This window comes from Ochotona curzoniae, unplaced genomic scaffold (genome assembly GCF_017591425.1).
Source record: "Ochotona curzoniae isolate NIBS_2020 unplaced genomic scaffold, NIBS_Ocur_1.0 contig_883, whole genome shotgun sequence".
Lineage (NCBI taxonomy): Eukaryota > Metazoa > Chordata > Mammalia > Lagomorpha > Ochotonidae > Ochotona > Ochotona curzoniae.
The window spans coordinates 64,275,441-64,295,942 of record NW_024466599.1 but is presented as its reverse complement, the minus strand read 5'-3'; the positions used below and the strand labels follow the sequence as shown (position 1 = coordinate 64,295,942).

At 42.3% G+C, this 20,502-nt stretch overlaps 1 protein-coding gene across 2 annotated transcripts in view; it reads right to left on the bottom strand.

The window, feature by feature from the left end:
• Nucleotides 1-18,144, bottom strand: part of FOXN2 (forkhead box N2) — a 48,892-nt gene extending 30,748 nt beyond the window's left edge. Inside the window, exon 1 of one of the 2 annotated variants that reach the window (XM_040993697.1) lies at nt 17,995-18,144. The gene's annotated coding sequence lies outside the window, so the exon portion shown is untranslated. Of the gene's footprint in view, nt 1-16,597; nt 17,685-17,994 lie in introns of those variants that run through there. The other variant, XM_040993698.1, reaches the window with a different exon arrangement.
• Between the last annotated feature and the right edge of the window lie 2,358 nt (nt 18,145-20,502).

The window sequence follows — 20,502 nt, the reverse complement described above, 5'->3', positions numbered from 1 at the left end:
CAGGATCCCATATGGATGCTGGTTCATAACCCAACTGCTCCATTTCCCTTCCAGCTTCCCGCTTGTGGCCTGGGAAAACAGTGGAGGACAGCCCAAAATGTAGGACCTTGCCCCCATGTGAGAGACCTGGAAGAAGCTCCTGGTTCCTGGCTTTGGCTTCACAGCAAACCTGGCAATATGCAAAGTGATCCAGTGGATTAACGATTCCCCTCTCTCGCCCACCTTTGTTTCTCTGTAACTCTGCCATTCAAATAAAATAAAATAAATATTTATTTTAAAAGTAAACCATATTGCAATTTGAGTTCTAATCCCAATTATTCACTTTTAGTCCAACTTCCTGCTGATTCTCCTAGGAAAGCAGCATGAGATTGCTGAATACGAGAGTGATTGCCATCCGCATAGGAGACCTAGATGGAGGTCCTGGCTCCTGGCTTCAGCATGGCCCTGCTCCAGCCATTACAGGCATTTGAGAAGTAAACCAGCAACTGAAAGATCAGTCAGTATCTCTCTCATTCTGTCTTTGTAGTATATATGTAAATCTGAAACATTAAAAGCACTTACTTAAAAAAAAAGTACTTAATGAAGTACTGAGCACTTCATTAGCTAAACTGAGTTAATTTCATTTATTTGCTATAAATCTCTATAGCTTGTTCATATATAAATTAGACAAGTTTTAGGTTTATAGCAATTACTAGACTGAGAGTCCAAGTTTTTTTTGGTCATTAAATATTTTTTATTAATGAACCCATATTTTTAAAGTACTTTGGATATTTTTCTAAATGAACCCATATTTTTAAAGTACTTTGGATATTTTTCTAAAATTCATTGTATAAGTAACATCTTGCAAGTAGATAGGAAATTATTTTGAATGTATTGATTTGGTAAGAATTCTGAACTAGGATGGCATAGCTACAAATGAATATAATTAATAATTACAATTCTGTCTTAATTATGCTATCATACCTGTTTTGGTGTGTTAGTGGTGATAACAATGTTTTCTAAATTTCACAAGTAATTATTTCCTTCACTATTTAATTTTTTAATACTTTTATTTTATTTGAAAGGTAGAGAAATCTTTAGTCAGCTGAGTCACCTGCTGTAGTCAAAGCTGGGCCAGGACATTGCTAAGTGTCTGTAGCTCTGAGAGTGGCAGGCTGGCAAGAATCCAGTAACAGAACCGTCATCCCCTCCCTTTCAAGGTATAGAGCAGCAGGAAACTGAATTGGAAGCAGAGTAGCTGGAACTTAAACCAGGCACTCTGATACAGGCACCCTAAATTCTGCTAAGCACTCCTGCTTTTTCTTTACTTTTTATACACTCTATTATAGCAGAATGTTGGCATCAGGTGCAACTATTTATAAAGGAATATAGGACTTGGGGCTCCATCAGCACCAAAAAATTCTGTAAGCTCTGAATACTTAGGTTTTCTTAGATTATTTGGATGTCAAATATTTTAAGAAAGGTTCTGTCAAGTAGCGTGATTAGCAAAATGTTGCAATAATAAATTGAGTGAAAGCAAAACTAGAATAAGGAAGTGAAAGCATAGCATAAAGAAAAGAAATTAGACAGTTATTGAGTTATTGCAGCGTTTCTCTGAGAATTCCCAGTTTTCACTGGCTGCATTGCCAGTGGGTGTCACTGGTTTTACATCCTTAATACCAGAAAGTTTTGTATTTCAAAACATTATTGTTATTGATTTTGCACCCTAATTTTCTACATTTCAAAAATACAACTTCAGTAAATTCTTAGGAAAGAAGCTAATAATAATTTTAAAATTAATAGCAATAATAATCCATCACCCTTTCTGTGGTTGGTATTCATTACATATTTGCTATGTACCAAACTGCTTTTATTTTTCTAAACAACTTTATGGAGTTGATGCCATGGCATAATAAGCTAGGCCCCACCTGTGGCACCAGCATTTCATGTAAGTGCCAGTTTGATGCTGGTTGCTTCAATTTCAATCCAGAACCCTGCTGATAATACTCTCCCTTCCTCCCCAGAAATGGGAAGAAGAAATAGAAAGTTTGGAAACAAGGATTACACCCACTTCTCCGGAGCTAACCCTTGATCCTTCCCACCCTGATCAATATGTAAATGTCATCTAAAAAAAAAAACAGCACTAAAATAAACTCTGATCAGAATAAGATAGGGTATTCAATTCTTGATACTCCAATCAGTCCAATTTTTTTGCCCTTGTACCGTTAAACCAGTACTGAATATTTCTTTCCTCATTATCAGAGGGAAATGAGGAGAACTGATTTTACTGTTCCTAATAAGCTTTTACTACATCATAGTAAAACAAACAAACAAACAAAAAAAAGAACCAAGCCATCTGTTATTCTACTAGAACTAGAAAGTGAAAACCAACACTCAGAAGCTGTACTGAGAAGTGCTAAAGAAAACTAAACTTAGTCCTATGCTTACAGTACGAGGTGGTAACCTGAAATCATGATGGTAGCATCCAACCTCAAATACAGTTGTTTCTCCCATTTTGACTCTACTACTTTTAGCTTCTTACTAAAAAGTTGTCTCATTAAATCTTAAATACCTGAATATCTGAAATGTTATTAAGTGAATGGGATTTTTAAAAACCTTGCTTTTAGTATTTTTTTTTTGGTAGTCTAAAGTCATTTGGAAACTTTATTTTGACTGCTTTGCCACTTTACCAGCCAAGAACTTAATATCATCAGCAAATCAAGGAATTTAAGAAATGCCAAAAGAGCAACCGAAGAGTAGATATCTTTTCATATTTGTGTCTTTCTCATCACTTAACAACAATATGAAAAACCATTTGACTTAGTATAAGATAAGCATAGCAAAGGGAAGCAGTCACTTAATTCAGATCTAAACATTGACTGTCATAAAACAAAACTAAGGCATAGCACAGGAATACAAATGGTTGTGAAGTTCACTGGAACTATCTCATAGCTATCTCAGTTCCTCACTTTAATGTAAACTTTGCCACCAAAGATTTACTGTATAATAAGATTACATTCTATTCAATATCTCTTCTTTCCTTACCTTCACTTTCCTTAGAAATGAGCCATATTTGTTCATTAACTATATTAAAGATACCACTTCTCAAGAGTATAAGTCAGAGCATTATATTCCTTAAGATTCCTTCAAGATTCCTTCCTAATGTAATCAGCTTATCATAAGCTTAGCATCAAATAGCTTAGCAGTTGACAGATAGTAATCATTTTTTTAATCCCAAGACTTTCCCACTTTAAAAAAGGAAAATTATCTTCTGTGAACTTACTGAGTTGATAGCAAAAATGAAGTCTAACATTCATTTACCCATCCTTTTTTGCAAGACACTGTAAACAAACTCAATAAACACTATAGCTTTAAAGATATTAGTTCATCTTAGAATCAAACAAGCCATGCAAATGAATTCAAAACCTTTTCTATTGATCTAGCAATATACCCTTTAATTAAGATCTCCATTATAAATATTGTTCATCTCAAAATCTAATACTGAGATTAGAAGGTAGATTCCAATCCCAAATGTACAAAATGTCTATTTGATTATAATACTACATGATGTCATGTATCCAGGAGACAACTGAAGCATTATGGTCTCTCAGGGATAAAACTGCCTCTTGGTCATAGATTTAGGTGACACAGCATGTGATCCATTGTCTCTAAACAAAAATGTGTGCAGCTGCATTTTCTAGTCAAGACAGGGGGTGGGGAGCAGAATACAAAAGGGTCAAAGATCTTTTTAATAGAAAAACTGCTTCTCAAATAAGGGTGAAAAAATGTTGGGGGTGGAGGGCTTTCCTTAAACCATGCTAAAAACAAAAACCATACAATTCACTCCCCCCCCCAAAAAAATTCTGTGTGGTAACCTTCCACCAAATCTCCTTCTCTCCTACCTTGTTGCCTAGACACACTTTGCATATCATGTACTTAGATACCATATATATCTAATTTTCTGCCATTTGTGCAAAATTTATATAATTCTCCTATACTTCACTGCAGTATTTGTCTCTAGAAAAATGTGGCAGGTGTCCATCAGTTTCTTAGGAAAGTTAAAATGAAACAGTAACTTTGCAAATTCAAAAATGAAACATGTTTGCTATATGCAGTAAACACTGAACAAATCTTATATTTTATACATAAAGACCAAATACTTTTACTTATAATGAATCCCTGGAATGTAAACATGCCTTTCAAACAGATACTGACTTGAAAAAGTAGTATGATAAAAAGTCTCAATTTAGCTAATGTTTTCTCTGATTTAAAAAATTGCTACTTCTAACATTTTTAAAAGGCTAATAACAAAATAATTTTTTAAAATCTATTAACTAAAACATAGCACTAACTCTTCCTACATGTTACCAAATATAATGATAGAAAAGAAGCATGATTAGCACTTAGAGTAAATTAAGTTTAGAAAACCCATCTTCAGGGCCAGTGCATTGGCACAAGTTAATCCTCCGCCTGCATCCAATATAGGTGCCAGGTCTGCTCCGCTTTTCTTTCTCCTCCTTCTTATTTTTAAAGATTTATTTTAATTTGAGGCAGATTTTACAGAGAAAGAAGGTATTCCATCCACTGCTTCACTCCCCAAATGGCTGCAATGGCCCAAAGCCAGAAGCCAGGGAGCTTCTTCCAAGGATTTAGGCCATCCCCCGCCAATTTCCCAGGCCATAAGCAGGGAGTCAGATGGGAAGTGAGGCAGCTTGGACACAAACAGGCATCCATATGGGATCCCAATGCAACAGTGTGGAGGATTAGTCCACTGTGCCACTGTGTTCCACTTCTGATCCAGATCCCTAAGGGCTTGCTTGGGAAAGCAGTAGAGGATGGCACAGGTCCTTGACAACTGCACCCACGCTAGATACCCAGAAGAAGCTGCTGGCTCCCAGCTTCAGACCAGCCCAGCTCTCACTATAGCAGCCATTTGAGGAGTGAACCAATGGATAAGAGATCTCTGTCTCTCCTCTCTGTAACTCTACCTTCAGGTAAATAATAATAATTATTATTTGAAAAAAAAACAAAACACCTTTTCTCAAACTTTTGGATTATAATCAATTCTGTATCTAAAGGTTGAAGAATTTGACAGCAAGGATATAAAAGGGGAAAAAAATGCTAGTAAGAAGTATTCACATATTTAGCATCTAGTGTTAATATCTACACCACAAATCACACAGACTAATTAGCCACAAGCAGTTTGGTTTTTGGAGTTTTAAAAAATATTTATTTGAGGAGCTGGTTAAGCTGCTGCCTGCAATGCCAGCATTTCATATGGGTTCCAGCTGCTCTACCTTCAATCCAGCTCCCTGTTAATGTTTTTGGGAAAGCAGTGGGAAAAGGGCTCCAACCCTTTGGCCTCTAAACAAGCACAGGAGACCCACATGAAGCTCCTGGCTTTGGGTTGGCTCAGTTGTGGTTCTTGCAGCCACTTGGGGAGTGAACCAGTGGATGGAAAATCTTTCCCTCTGACTCTCCCTCTCTGTAAAATAATACTGGAAGGGAAATGGTTATTTTCTCTTTGTGGTGATCTTGTGGCATTTTTCTGGCTTTTGTATGTGTGTACACTTTCTTTATGCTTGTTTAGTTTTAAGATAATTGTAAGATATTCAAGTAGAACAGGCATGTGGGATACGTAAATCATGAAGTTAACAAGAGGTAAGGTCTGGATTTGCAGTAGTAAATATGAACTATTTCTGAAATATGACCATCTATAATATCTTCACTGTTATCACAGTCCAGGTTAATATTGTCTTTTATCTAGATAATTATAAAGGCAGTATATGTAAGTGGCAACCTCACTAAACAGTGACTCTGATAATATCTTCCTAAATAAAGTAAGCCTCCGTCTATGCCCTACTCTCTCTTAATTTGCTCTCCATACTACTGCTAAAGTTATCTTGTATAATGTAAATCTGGAAACGTTCCTTCCTTTCTTACTTTCTTAAATTTCTCAAAGAGACCTTTGGCTCAAAATCCTCATAACGATGTACAAGACCTTGCATGACTTAGCCACTATCAGCTTCTCTGGAGACATCTTTTTCCTACTCTTTCCTTTATTCTCTACTTCAGATGCCTCAAAAGGTCATGCTTTCTCAGAGCCTTTACAAGTGTTACTCACCACTTTGCATTCTACCTAGCCCACATATCTAAGCTTAAAAATCATAAAAAATTTTTCTAACATCCCAGAATAGGGAGTGTTCCTAGTTCTTGTAACTCAATTGAAACATATACTTCTGATAGTATTTATCATATCTGAAATAGGTTTAATAGAAATTCTTCCTGGCTATAAGAACAAAGATGGTTGTCTGTCTTGTTTATTAAATATTTATTGCCTGATGGATATTGGTTGTAGCCCTATCTGTACATAACTTTGTTACTGTGAAATGAGACTATGGGGGAAGCAATGCAGTGATGTGGCAGGCTAATCTTCTGTCACTGGTGCCAGCATTTCAGATGGGCACCAGTTAGAGTCCTGGCTGTTCCACTTATGATCTAGTTCCCCGCATATGGCCTGGGAAAGCAGCAGATAGCCCAAGTCCTTGGGTGACCACATTCACATGGGAGACCTAGAAGCAGCTCTGGGTTTCCAGCTTCAGAACAGCATCACTCTGGACATTACAAACATTTGAGAAATGAACCATAAAATAGAAGATATGTCTACCCTTCTCTGGAACTCTGTCTTTCCAATAAAAATAATATATATTTTAAAAGATACTGTGGTACATTTTTGTTAAATATTTATTTATTTTTATTGGAAAGGCAGATATACAGAGAGGAAGATCTTTCATTCGATGATTCACTCCCCAAGTGACCACAACAGCTGGTGCTGTGCTGATCTGAAGTCAGGAACCAGGAACCTTCTCCAGGTTTCCCACATGGGTGCAGGGTCCCAAGGCTTTGGGCCGTCCTTGACTGCTTTCCCAGGTCACAAGCAGGGAGCTGGATGGGACGTGGAGCAGCCGGGATTAGAACCAGCGCCCATATGTGATCCCTGTGCATTCAAGGCAAGGACTTTAGACGCTAGGCCACCTTGCTGGGCCCGATACTGTGATACTTTACCAGAACAATTTAAATTCAAATGTTACTAGTTTTTCTATATATACATTCAGGTAAGAACTATATTTCATACACATAAGATTTTTACACATAGGATTCCTATGTATGGAGTATAATACATGTGTGTACAGGCGGGTGCCAGGCTTGACCAGTTTATAATACCCACTGGCAAATCCAAGAACCAGAGCGGGATACAGGACAGGCAGGGTTAGGCCACAACACAGGCCAGTTCACATTAGGGCTGGGACTGGGCGCTGGCTGGGCTGAGCAAGACTGCACCACCAACATCAGCTGAAACTGGGGACAGGTTTGGCTGAGCCAGGATACAGCACCCACTGGCAGATGTGGAAGTGATTTGGGCCATAGCACCCGCCAGCACATGTGGACCAGAGGTGTGGAAGGAGCCAGCCCAGTAGGGAGGGATGCGGGAGCTCCCCTGCTGGGCCACTGCTCCCACTGGTGAGTGTGAGAACTGGGATGGGGACCAACCAGGATGGACAGGGTTACACTACCTGTTGGCCTGCATATGAGCTGAGCTGGGAAAGAACTAGGCTGGGCTAACCAACTGCAACACTGGTGTAGGTCTAAGCCGGAGTAAGTGCACGATGGTTGGATTTTGCTGCAGCATCAGCTGGCAAGTACTGGGACGGGGGGCAAACCCTGTTAAGCTACATTGCAGTACCACCTGGAGATTGTAAGATCCAGAACTGGGAGTGGGCCCAGTAGGGAAACTGAGGGTACCTCTTTGCTGGATTGCAACTCTCACTGCTGAGCATGAGAACCAGGGCTGGGGTGGGAATGGCTAGACAGGGGATAACACCAGCCAGCATGAGAGTGGACTGGATACTGGGGTTGGTTGATTTGAGTTAGGCTTCAATGCCCATTGACATGTAGGTAGCTGAACAAAATGTGGGACAGATTGGACCATTCTGCTGTATATACTGTCAAGCCCTGGAATCGGGGCTGGGGGCAGGCCTTGTAGGGGTTATTAGAGGTCACTCTGACTAGGCTGCAGCTTCCACTGGTATATGTGAGGGCCAGTTGTCTAGTGGGCAGGGTTGGGCTGTGCTACAGCATCCATTGGTTTATGTAACAGACGGGGCTAGAGACAGAACTGACCCAGCAATTGCAACTACTAGTGTGTTTAGAGAACACACTACTTTCTTTGGAGATCATGGCCTCCCCCCGCCAACTGAACCATTGGACCCAGAAGTCCAATCATGGGGAGAATTGCAGGATCTATGGTCTGACTGTAGAGTGTGTGTGGCAGGGCTGGGCCTCCTCAGTGGCTTGAGCACAGTAGCGGATGGCATACCCAGATGCACATGGAGGATATGGCAGTCCATTGGAGCCTGCAAAGGACATGTGGTACCATAGCAAAGGAAGGAGGGCAGAAGTTGGTCAACTATCCCAGCAAGTATTTGGGCAAATGGAGAATCCAAGGTGTACTACATCAGCCAGTGGACCTTGGAAGGATTTCCTCATTCTTGGATCAATGAGATAAACAGCATTTCAAAACTATTGAAACCCTCAGAGCATGCTCCACTCTGGGGACCCTAAGATGACACTGGGTGGCTGTTCTCCTTACCTGGGTACTGAGGCAGTTAGGAGGCTGAGTACAACTTCTCCCCTAATCTCCTCCCTTCCCCCAGATACAGGAAGAGGAAAAAAGAAATATGGAAAAAATGTTCTCATTTACTTCACCCTAACTCTTGACCCATTCCACCCTATCAACTATGTAAACATCATCAAAAATAAAATTTTAAAAAACTAAAATTTTGAAAATGTAAAAAGAAATTGCCCCATCTACCTTACACTGCAAATATTTGTATTACACACGAACCCGATTCCTAATAGACAGTAAGCATTTGACGATGCTAAAATGAATATATTTATTATATACAAATGATTTCTATCCTTGTAAAATGCAGGAGAATTCTCCCACTCTAACAGAGTGCCTGCGTTCAAGTCCCAGCTCCTCTCAAGTACTTTCCTAAGTTCATGGCAGCAGGGAATGGCTTAAGTACTTGGGTCCCTGTCATTCATGGGGAGAATCATATTGAGCTCTTGGCTTTGTCTTAGCCTTGCCCTAGCTTTTGAAGGTGTTTATGGAGTTAAATAGTACATGACATATTTCTCTATCTTTTTCAAATAGGTAAAAAAAATTTATTTTTGGGGTGGTGGGGAATTAACATTGTACCATCCCATATGGGCACTAGTTCATGTAGTGGTTGCTCTAAATCCAAACCAGCTCCTTGCAAATGGTCTGCAAAAAAAACAATGCCAATGGGCCAAGTGTTTGGGCCTCTACACCCACATGCAAATGTGGATAAAGCTCCTGGCTTCAGCCTGACTCAGTCTTCATTTTTATGACTATATTGGGGATGAACCAGGAGCCAGAAGCTTCTTCTGGGTTTCTAACATGGGTGCAGGATCCCAAGGCATCGGGCCACCTTCTACTGCTTTCCTAGGCTACAAGCAGGGAGCTGAATGGGAAGTATAACAGTTGGAACACAAATCATCACCCGTGGGGATCCCAGCACTTGCAAGGTGAGGATTTAGCCAGTAAGCCATTGCATCAGCTGCAAGAATCTTTAATAGATTTTTAACTGTTACCTTAATTCATAACCAGATATCAGGTTCAGAAACTTGTGACATATAAAATCAGTGGACAATATTAAGTGTTAATAGTTTCAAAAGAAGTAAAAAAATTGTCTTCATCAAGACATTAGGGAAAAAAATATGACTACTCTCCAAATCAAAAATGTCCTGGAGGAACTGGTGCCATAGTTTAGTTTAAGCTTCTATGTATGGTGCTAGCATCCTGTAGTGGGTGCTGGTCCAAGCCCTGGCTGTTCCACTTGTGATCCAACTCCCTGTTAATGTGCCTGGGAAAGCAGCTGAAGATGCCCAAATTCCTTGGGCTCCTACACCAATCCAGGAGACCTGGAAAAAGCTTGGCTCCTGGTTTTAGACTGGTCCAGCTCCAGCTGTTGTGGCCATTTGGGGAGTAAATTAGCAGATGGAGAATTTCTCTCTCCTCCTCTCTGTAAAATCTGCCTTTTAAATAAAAATAACTCTTTACAAAAAAAAAAAAAAGAGAGAGAGAGAGAAAGAGAAGATATAGGAAACAAGCATTCAATCCTCATCTCAAAATAGTTAAACTTCGGTTTAGTTCTAATTGTTTTAATAAAGTTATGTCCACAGTTTCTATTTTATACATGTTATACAGCCAAATTTTCTATCTCTAAAATTGTTTGTAGACTCTATGATGGAACCAAACACATACATGTACATATTAGCTTTTTTAAAAGATTTATTTTGATTTTTTATTGGAAAGGCAGATTTATAGAGAGAAGGAGATACAGAGAAAGATCTACTGACCAGCCAGTGGTTTACTCCCTAAGTGGCTGTAGCAACCAGAGCTGAGCCAATCCAAAATCAGGAGCCAGGATCATCTTCCAGGTCTCCCATGCAGGTGGCAGAGTCCCCAGACTTCGGGCCGTCATCGACTGCTTTCCCAGGCCACAAGCAGGGAGCTGGATGGGAAGTGGAGCCGCTAGGACATGAACTGGCACCCATATGGGATCCCTGTGCATGTAAGGTGAGGATTTAGCCATTAGGCTATCATGCCTGGCACTACATATTAGCTTTTAAGCGACAGAACACCATGATATTCCAGAAAAAATTGGGTTTAATAACTTTTAAAATCTTTAGTCTGTCTCCAAGCTACCTAAAATGCAGGTGCCTACATGCAAACATACTCCAAGCCTTCTGAAAACACTAAGCTCTTCATTTCTTCATGTTTTAAAGCTGCTCAGACATCTCCCCAGAAAATTCCCTTGAATTATGTGCTTTTACCATCACAAATCCTTCTGCAGAACTTGCTGTTGCTATTACAATTATTCATTGTTGGTACTTAACTTTATATATCTGACTCTATGACTAGTAGTTCTTAACCAGTTGATATTATCCCACAATACAAAATTTATTGTTCATATAGACCCATGATACACACATAACAAAAATTTTCATGAAATAATAAGTTTTCATTACCAAATAAGATACATTGAAACTTTCTATATAGATTGGCTTCTAAGAAATGCTGATTACAATTTACTACATTGATTCTTTCACTCATTAAGAAATTCTGTAATAGAACATGAATCTTTCTAGGTAGAACTTAATACATGCATTTTATGTTATAATTTACCATAATATTTAATGAACAAATGATTAATAAAATAACAAAATTACAATGTGAAATCAGTAGACAGCATTACTTTCATTAAATTCATTCATTCAGCATTCATTTCAAAAGAAATGAAAAAATTACTAAAATCAGCTAAGCTATTTTGAAATGATATAAGGATCTGAAGTCAAGCAGACACATTTAGCCATGAACTTAACTGAAGCAATCTTTGACAAATGACTGAACTTCCTTGAATTTCAAGGAATAACATCACTTACCCACTATAACAGTAAAGCACTGGCATTTCTTGCCACACAATAGGCATCACACAAACATTATTTTCCCTCTTTTTTTGTGTATTCTTTCCCCTCTTTCCTGGGGACATATCAAGACACAAGTGTCTCATCCTAGCAAACACTCATTTTTAAAAAAAGACTTCAGACTACAGTAGAAAGAATATAGATTTTTAAGTAGGAGTTGGACAATGACATAGTGAAGGAGGAAAGGAATAATAAAAATCTCAATTCACAAGCAATCTCTTTCCTAAGGTTAAAAACTGCACAAAGGGGCCAGTGTGGCAGCCTTGTAAGCTAATCTTCCATCTGTGGCACAGCATTCCATATGGGCGCTCGTTCACATGCTAGGTAGTCCACTTCTAATCTGGCTCTCTGCTTATGGCTGAGAAAGCAGCAGATGGTGGCTTCAGTCCTTGGGTCCCTGCACCCACATGGGAGACCTGAAGAATTTTCTGGCTCACAATTGGTTTGACTCCTGCTGTTACACCCATTTGTGGAGTGAACCAGAAAACGGAAGATTTCTTTCATTTTCCTTGGCTAAGACATTGCTCCAAAGACCCACATTCCCTATCAGAGTTTCTGTGCTCAGATCCTAGTTCCTCTTCCAAATCCAGCTAGCATGCACCAACGAATCAGTAGGAGACACCCCAGAGTTTTAGACTTTGAGCGTCAGCCTGGACTAACATAGGCTGTTGCTGGCATTTGAAGGAGTAAACTAGCCTTTTAAATAAACTAAGAATTAAAAATTTAAACAACGCTCCTGTCATCATTTTAAAAAATTCATTTTAGATGGAACTTTGGTGAACTGGCATAGTGGCCTAACTGCTAAAGTCCTCGCCTTGAATGCGCCCGGGATCCCATATGGGGCTGGTTCTAATTCCACAGCCCCGCTTCCCATCCAGCTCCCTGCTTGTGGCCTGGGAAAGCAGTCAAGGACAGCCCAAAGCCTTGGGACCCTGCACCCATGTGGGAGACCCGGAAGAGTTCTTGGCCTTGGATTGGCTCAGCGCCGGCTGTTGTGGTCACTTGGGGAGTGAATCATTGGATGGAAGATCTTCCTCTTTGTCTCTCCTCCTCTCTACATATATTTGACTTTGCAATAAAAGTAAATCTCTAAAAAAAAAAAGCACCTATGAGAATGGTATCAAGTGAATGGGGTAGCCCTCCAGGCCTCAAGGCAGGTGAAAAGCAACTAGATGGAGGCCTAGAAAGGGAGTACCTGGAAGCTCCTCAGGGTGCCTGGCGGGTCTTTGGGGGGCAGTGCTAATTCCTGGTTCCCTGCTGCTGCTGCTGCCTAGGGAATTCTGAGAATTGAACTGCATTTCTGGGTTTGGCCGGGACTTATTGGTTGATGGGAGGAATTTCAATCCTAAAATAAAGCTTAATCTAATGCAAAAAAAAAAAAAAAAAAGGAAGGAACTTTAATAAGAATTCAAAGAAAGTTTTGTAGATAACAGAATTTACTAGAAAAAAATTAAAATTTCCATTCAACGAGTCGTTAATTATTATCCAACAAACTGGTATTATTTTACACTAATTTTCCCAATAGCATTTCCAGGTTAAAACAGCATCACTTTTAAACTCTTCTATTAAGCATAAATTGGCTTCCCCCTAAAATGATTTATTGTCACATTCAAAGCTTTGATTAGTGTTATTTCTTCAGCCTCATTTTCTTTTTCATAAATAAATAATTACAGCTTCTCATAAAAAAGAAAGCCCAGGGTTTCTGTTGTTTTTTTGCTCAATGTGTTTTCCCCAATGCATCTTTCAAATCACTTCACAAAAAAATAAAGGGCTTCTAAGTAGCAGAAGCATCAAATACATATGACTATCAATAATAATTTTCTTGTAACACCTGCAAACTGTTTTTAAGAACTCAATGAACATGGGCCCGGCGCGGTGGCGCAAGTGGTTAAAGGTCCTCGCCTTGCACGCCCGGGATCCCATATGGGCGCCGGTTCTAATCCTGGCAGCCCCGCTTCCCTTCCAGCTCCCTGCTTGTGGCCTGGGAAAGCAGTCGAGGACGGCCCAACGCTTTGGGAACCTGCACCCGCGTGGGAGACCCGGAAGAGGCTCCTGGCTTCGGATCGGCATAGTATCGGCCCGTTGCGCTCACTTGGGGAGTGAATCATCGGACGGAAGATCTTCCTCTCTGTCTCTCCTCTCTGTATATCTGCCTTTCCAATGAAAAAATAATAAAAATAAATCTTTAAAAAAAGAACTCAATGAACAGCAAATAACCAACTACCGAGATAATTTAATAGTAACATAGTTACTTGGGATGATTTGCCTGTCCTAGGGCCTGGCATTATGGCACTGTTGTTAAGCTGCCTCCTGTAATGCTGGCATCCTATAGGAGCTCCAATTCAAGTCCCAGTTGCTTCACTTCTAATCTAGCTCCCTACTAATGGGAAAGCAGAAGATAATCCAAGTGCTTGGGCCCCTGCTACTCATGTGGGAGATCCATGAAGTGCAACCTGCTTCTAGCTACAGACTGAAGCCACCCTTGCTCTTGTGGCCATTTCAGGAGACAACCAGCAGATGGAAGAGTGACACACACACACTCTCTCTGTAACCCTGCCTTACAACTAAATACATACACAATTTTCTTGAAATTTTATTTATTTGAAAGGTAGAGTTACAGTTAGGAGGAACAGAAAGGTAGAAAGATTTTTCCATTTACTGGTTTACTCCCCAAATAGCCACAGTGGCAGGGGCTGAGCTAGGCAGAAACGAGCCTGGAATTCCATCTGGATTTCACACACAGCAAGAGACCAAGTACCGAAGTCAACTTCTACTGGTTTCCTAGGTGTATCAGCAGGGAGCTGGATTGAAAGTGGAGTAGCAAGCACTTGAGGATGAAGCTGGTGCTCAAATGGGATCGCTGTAATCACAGGCAGCAGTTTAACCCACTTTACTACAACGCTGACCTCCATTTTCAATGTTTCAACTATTTACGGCAATAATTTCTGGTGTGACAGGTAGAGTGGTAGAATGGGTTAAGCCATTATTTGGGATGTCTGCATCCTATATCAGAGTCCTTGCTCCTCTTCTTATGATTTAACCTCATGCCAATGCACCCAGGAAGACAGCAAGGGACAGCCTGACTTTGGTCATGCCACCTGGGGGGAATGCATAGTGTTCTGGGCCTCTGCTTGCTCCAGCCCTGCCCTGGATCATAGTGAGCATTTAGAAATGGACCAACAGATAGGGAGTATCTACGCATGTGTGTGGCCCCACTTTCATTTTGCCTCTCAATTACATAAACAAATCTTCTAAAACATTTGAATAACTTTGTATTCAATCTCTATTCATTATAGATTATATTCACCTTGACATCTCTCTTACCCTACGTTCAGCTACTTAAACTTATCACTTTGATAATGAGTACCCTCTTATCTTCAAGCTTCCTTCTCAGTTATTTTGCTTCCATAAATCTCTTTCCAATTTCTATCTGATCCGACATTTCATTCTGCATGCTGTATGCCAAACAAATCTTCCTTCAATAAGGATTTCATTAATCCTCAGCACATCTATTTATTTTGGCATTAAACCATACTTAAGTTCAGAAGAAATAATTGGTGACTCTTGTGTTGTTCACTGGTAAACAAACAAAATACCTTCCATACAACTCTGCCTTACAACAGAAGTCCTACTATGCTTTTCTTTTATTAAAACACTAAGTATATAATTAATGCTGGAGAAAATAGAACTCTAAGTGGTCAAAGCCGTTAAAAGACAGTTCAAATGATAAAACCTAGAAAGATAGCTAGCAAAGGATACAGGAATTTGTCTTGGTTAGCACTGTAGGCTTAGTTTCTGTCAACACTAAAATAGTGTCTAGCAAATAGTAAATGCTACAACAAAACAAAACAAAACAAAAATATTAAAGGAAAGCAAGGCAGTATAGAAATTTGTAACTCAGAAAAATTAAATGCTGTAAGGGAAAGGATTTTCATTTGGAAATGTAAAGCTGAGTCTCAGAATCAAGACATTAGCCAGTCCTTCAGCTTGAGAAGACCTTTAATAGTTAAGATGATTTGTGTACTTGCATTTTCAACAGAAAAAAAATGTTATATCAGCAAAACTTTAAAGACATAAATTTTTATGTCACATTGAGAGTAAAAAACAATTCGTGGAAGTTGATTTATGCAAAATCTAGTTATTAAAGGGCAAATGTAAAAGCAATTAAAAGGACATTAAAAACACACAATGCCATAATATTAAGTCCTGATTCACTGGCACTTTTTAAAGTTTCAAATGAATACTTCCCAAAATAATATAATGTAAGTAATCTTTCACATGCTTTCAGTGCCTACCACTTTAAGAGTTTCATCATCTCATTTTGTCAACTAAGCCTTGTACTCAGTAGTCAGCAACACACATATGTGCACACAATTGCATTTCCTTTTGGGCACTAAAGCTCTTCAATATCTTTATTAATTTCATTTACTATTATTGTTATAAAATAACAAAAATTCCAATAAATGGTATTGCATGACTTCACACAATTCTTTCAAAGACTTGAAATGCTTCCTTTAACATTGTTGAAATAAAACTGATGAAAATAAAAATTTGTGTTGCAGAAATAAATCAAGGTATTCACAAAATAAAGCATTTTGCACTGATAACCAAGGCTTGTGCTTCAACTCTAAAATTTTGCAATATCTCCAAAAGTTTAATTTTTAAATTTCCAGCTCTTTGATGTTTCACTTTTATGTATTCTAAACTCAAATTTTAATCCCTTAAAATAAAATGTCCACAATAAACTTGAGGGTGTAATACCCAACATACTAGCATTCATTCCATCTCTGAAAAGTACTTTTGATGGCTGTCTATGCATTTTTACGTCACCATTTACTTTCAAAAAACAATCCTCCAAAACATGATTTTTCAAATTACACTAGCTCTCTTACTAATGCTCTTAAAATTCAGATGAGGTTTCCTCCTAGAGCTGGTAACTTTCTAATGCACTATCATATTCCTCTTTAATGGCACCTAGGCTAAGAATTCAGAGACGAATCATCGAAAAGGTAGGGGATGTCAAAAACATTAATACACACCTTACCAGTACTGTCAGGAAACAGATAAATATTAGGATAAGGAAGAAAGGAAAATAGGGTTTAACTATTCCCCTTTTCCCACTTTTCCCTCCCCGAATGTACCAAGACACAAGTGCATGTGATTCTCCAGCGCGGTCACAAAGCCCTTGGCTACCAGAGAACCTTAGCCCTCCTGGCAGCCGCTAGAGCACTATTGCACTCATCCGGCCACGTGGCTGTCACAATCAGAAGGCCGACAGGAGAGGCAGCGCGACAAAGCTGGAAACAAATAACCGCCTCCTTCCCTTCAGTCAGAGTTGGAGTTGAAGAAAGTAAGTCTGTGCCATTTCTCTTCCGTGCTAAGACTGCTCCGTAAGAAGTGATCGAAATACAGGAACAACCTGAACAAAACCCTAAAGCAGAAATCAAGTGTGGGAAGATCCCACTGACTGTGGTTCCCAAAAGAATGATATCCCCCAACTCTTGCTAGCCGAGCTGGGAAGAGGTTTTTCCACAAGCAAGTAACAACGGGGAGGAGTTAGGTGCGAGTGGAGGATGGAAGTTTGACCACATGGGCTGCTCTGCTCTAACTCCCACCGAGCCCTGGGTACCAGATCGACTGCTGCCACACGGCCCCTCTCCGTCAGCGGATCGCTCACTCGCCCAGAAAGACGTGACTAAAGTTCACAGGGAACCACGGCCGCAGAGGAGACAGCAAACAGGAAGTGTCCATAACGCAGCCCTGAAACACTAACCTCCAACCCACCGACACATGCACCCTCAGGGACCGCCGGGGCGTCCGCCGGAGGAGGGGCGAGAGGGTGCCAGGCCGGACACCCGCACATCCGGGACCCGCCCCCGTCCACCCCAACGCCTGGCAGCCCGAAGTTCACGTTGGGCCGCGCCCCGGGCACTACTCCGCGGGGCCCGGCCAGTCCTGACCGGGTCCGGACAAGGACCCCACGCCCGGCACGTTTCGCAGTACTTCCAGACAGGGCAGTGGGTTTTGCAAAGGTTCCCGAGGGGTGCTTGGGGCGCTTTTCCGAACCACAGGCTTCCCCTTCCTCCCCGCCTCCTCGAGCCCTAATCGTCCCGGGAGCCACCACCCCTCGCCACGGTTTCCGCCGCGCGACACCCCTTCCCGGGCGATCATCAGATCTCAAGAAAAACTCGGAACTCCTCAAGGGGCCACGCTTCCCTCAGTTCGGCTCCCCCGGGGGACCCAAAATCAGGGCCCGAGCCAGCGCCAATTCCTCATAGGACAATAATGTCCGGGCGCGTCACGGGACAGCCGCCTCCGCGCCCCACGCCGCCCGCACGAGCTGCCTCAGCGCCGGGGAGAGGAGACGCCGCCGGCCGGAGCCCGGAGCGCGAACGCCGGGCGGCGCCGGCCGGGGAGGGCTCCGCTCCGTTCGGGACTCACCGTCAGCTCGGCCGCCGCGGCGGGGTGGCGAGAGACAGACAAGAGTGGGGTGGGGAGACACAATATGGCAGAGCACCACAGCTGCTCCCCGCGGCTTCCAGCAGCCGCCTCCGGGAAGACGCGGCCACGAGCAGGCAGCGGCAGCTGCGGTGGCGGCCGCGGCAGCACCACATCCCCCTCCCGCTCGCTTCCTCCACTCCCTCCCCCTCCCCACTGCCATGGCAACGCGGCGCCAAGGAGATTGGCCCCGCCCCGCCCTGCCGTCCCCGCCTCCCGCGACCCCTCCGCCAGGGGCTCGGCCCGCCTCTCCCAGCCCCCGGCCCCCTCCTACCTGAGGGCCGGCTCGGGCCTCGCGGGCGGGCGGGCGGGGTGCGGGGGGTGAAAGGCGGCGTCCGGAAGGGTGGGGCTGGCGCGCAAGGCCGGGCGGAGGCTCGGGGCCGCGGTCGGCCGGACTGGGGCAGAGGAAGGCGGGAAAATGGAAAGGCCTCGCCTGTCCCGGGACGGACCTATAGGAGCGCGGCGGAGGCGCGGCGCGGCCGCTGAGTGGCTGAGGCGAGCCGGGGGGGGCGGGCCGAGGGTGGCTGCCAGGCAGGTCGGCCGGCGTCGCCTGGGCCGGGGCTGCAGCAGCCGGTCCTCCTCAGCGCTACCGCGTGTGACTCGCCTCACAGCCTTCCGCGTTGGCCGGGCCGGGGAGGCGCGTTAGGAACGGTAAATCATTACTTTGAGGTGGTGTTGGCCCTACGTGACTGAAATTGTTCGTGGAAGCTGAGCTCAGCTTTTGTGGTGGAAATGAAAAGGGCATTGGAATCTCGGAATGGATAGGCAAAAACATTTGCTGAGTGCACACGAAGTGCTAAGGCTAGTGGGAAGGACTTCACATGCATTGTCATGGCCGTAATTCGCCTGCAAGCGTGCGCAGTGAAGTCTAAATTCCAGATAAATGTGGGGAAAAGTTAAATATAGGGAACGCTCCACGTGGGATATACTGCTTGCTTGTTTTTGCTGTTTGGTGAAAACTGCCAACCCTGTCCTGACGCATAAATTCCCACTTTACAGACAAAGACACGGGTTTGGCAATTAGCAGAACTAAGAACAACCCGTCAGGTATGAGGTGAGTAGCAGAACCAAGACTCCTGTTTACTCTTGTTATTGTTCTAGTCATTAAATCTCGGAATTTCTCAGTCTCTAAAAACTACAACAGTGACACTATCTCACAAAGGTGTTCAGTGGATTTAAAGAAATAAATGGACTCTGTGCCTTAATAGAATCCCATTTGCTTTATTCTCACGACCTGGCTCTATCAAGTGGTCTCAGTATGAAACGAGCTGCCTGCTGACAATAAAACAAGTCCAGCTATGGGGATGACAGAGTTACAGAAGAATTGTAAGCAGCAGACTACATAAAAACAAAAACGGAGGCATTTGATCCTCTCATCCTGCAGAAGATGAAAACACTGTGTTTATATTATTTGTCCCAGGTCACTCACTGGTTCTATTTGTTTTTTCCTTACATGGTCCTGGAGGGCCTCACAGTGGCATTCAGTGTTAGAGCCCACCAGGCAAGTGTAGCCTGAGTTTCTGTGGGAATGAAGCGGGCTCCCCTTGGCCCCCTCATGTGGATGCTTTGAAGGAAGTTCCTGGAAGAAGGGGAGCAGAGGTGAAAGGAAGGAAGGTGCCTAAGGAGCCACAGCATTGTTTCTAACTCAGCCACCCCTGTCCTGGTGACTGCTAACACCCCGTGTAGATCTTGAGCTCCTTACTGGTTATTGTACTGAGCCTGTTTGTGTTGAACTTTAATTCTTTTTCCTTCATTACTTTATGTGTATTTCAAATTCCCCTGACTACACGATCCTTAACTCTAAAGGAATCGGAGAATTTGAGACTTGGAAGACATTTCAGATATAGATTATGTCCATTAACTCAATCTAACAGGTGAAAAAATATTTCCAGAAAAGTTCAGTAGCTTGTCCAGGATCTGATCATGAAGTATCCTATAGTACCCTCATGCACTAAATTCTGTTTTGTTCCTCTGTATTGGCTGATCCAACTCTAAGAGGTTGAACATATTCAGATAATCTGTGAAACTCAGGTCTGGTAGTGAATCTGTTAACACCGAGTGTAGAGTGTGTGTTACAGGCCACTTTAGAGGATTTTGAACATCTGAAAGCTATGATTGAAGATAATGACGATTCCGAGAGAACAGGGTTTCCTAGGAGTTACAAAAGTAAGAAGATTGGGGCCTGGCACAGTAGCCTAGTGGCTAAAGTCCTTAACTCTTACGTACTCAAGATCCCACATGGGCACCAGTTCTAATCCCAGTGGTCCTGCTTCCCATCCAACTCCCTGTTTGTGGCCTGGGAAAGCAGTCGAGGACTGCCCAAAGCTTTGGGACCCTGCACTCGTGTGGGAGACCCGGAAGAAGCCACTGAAGCATCACCTTGGGGCTAAGCTACATCTGTTTATAGTGAGACTTAATGATCATGTAAAAATAACCTGCTTGTCAGCAAAA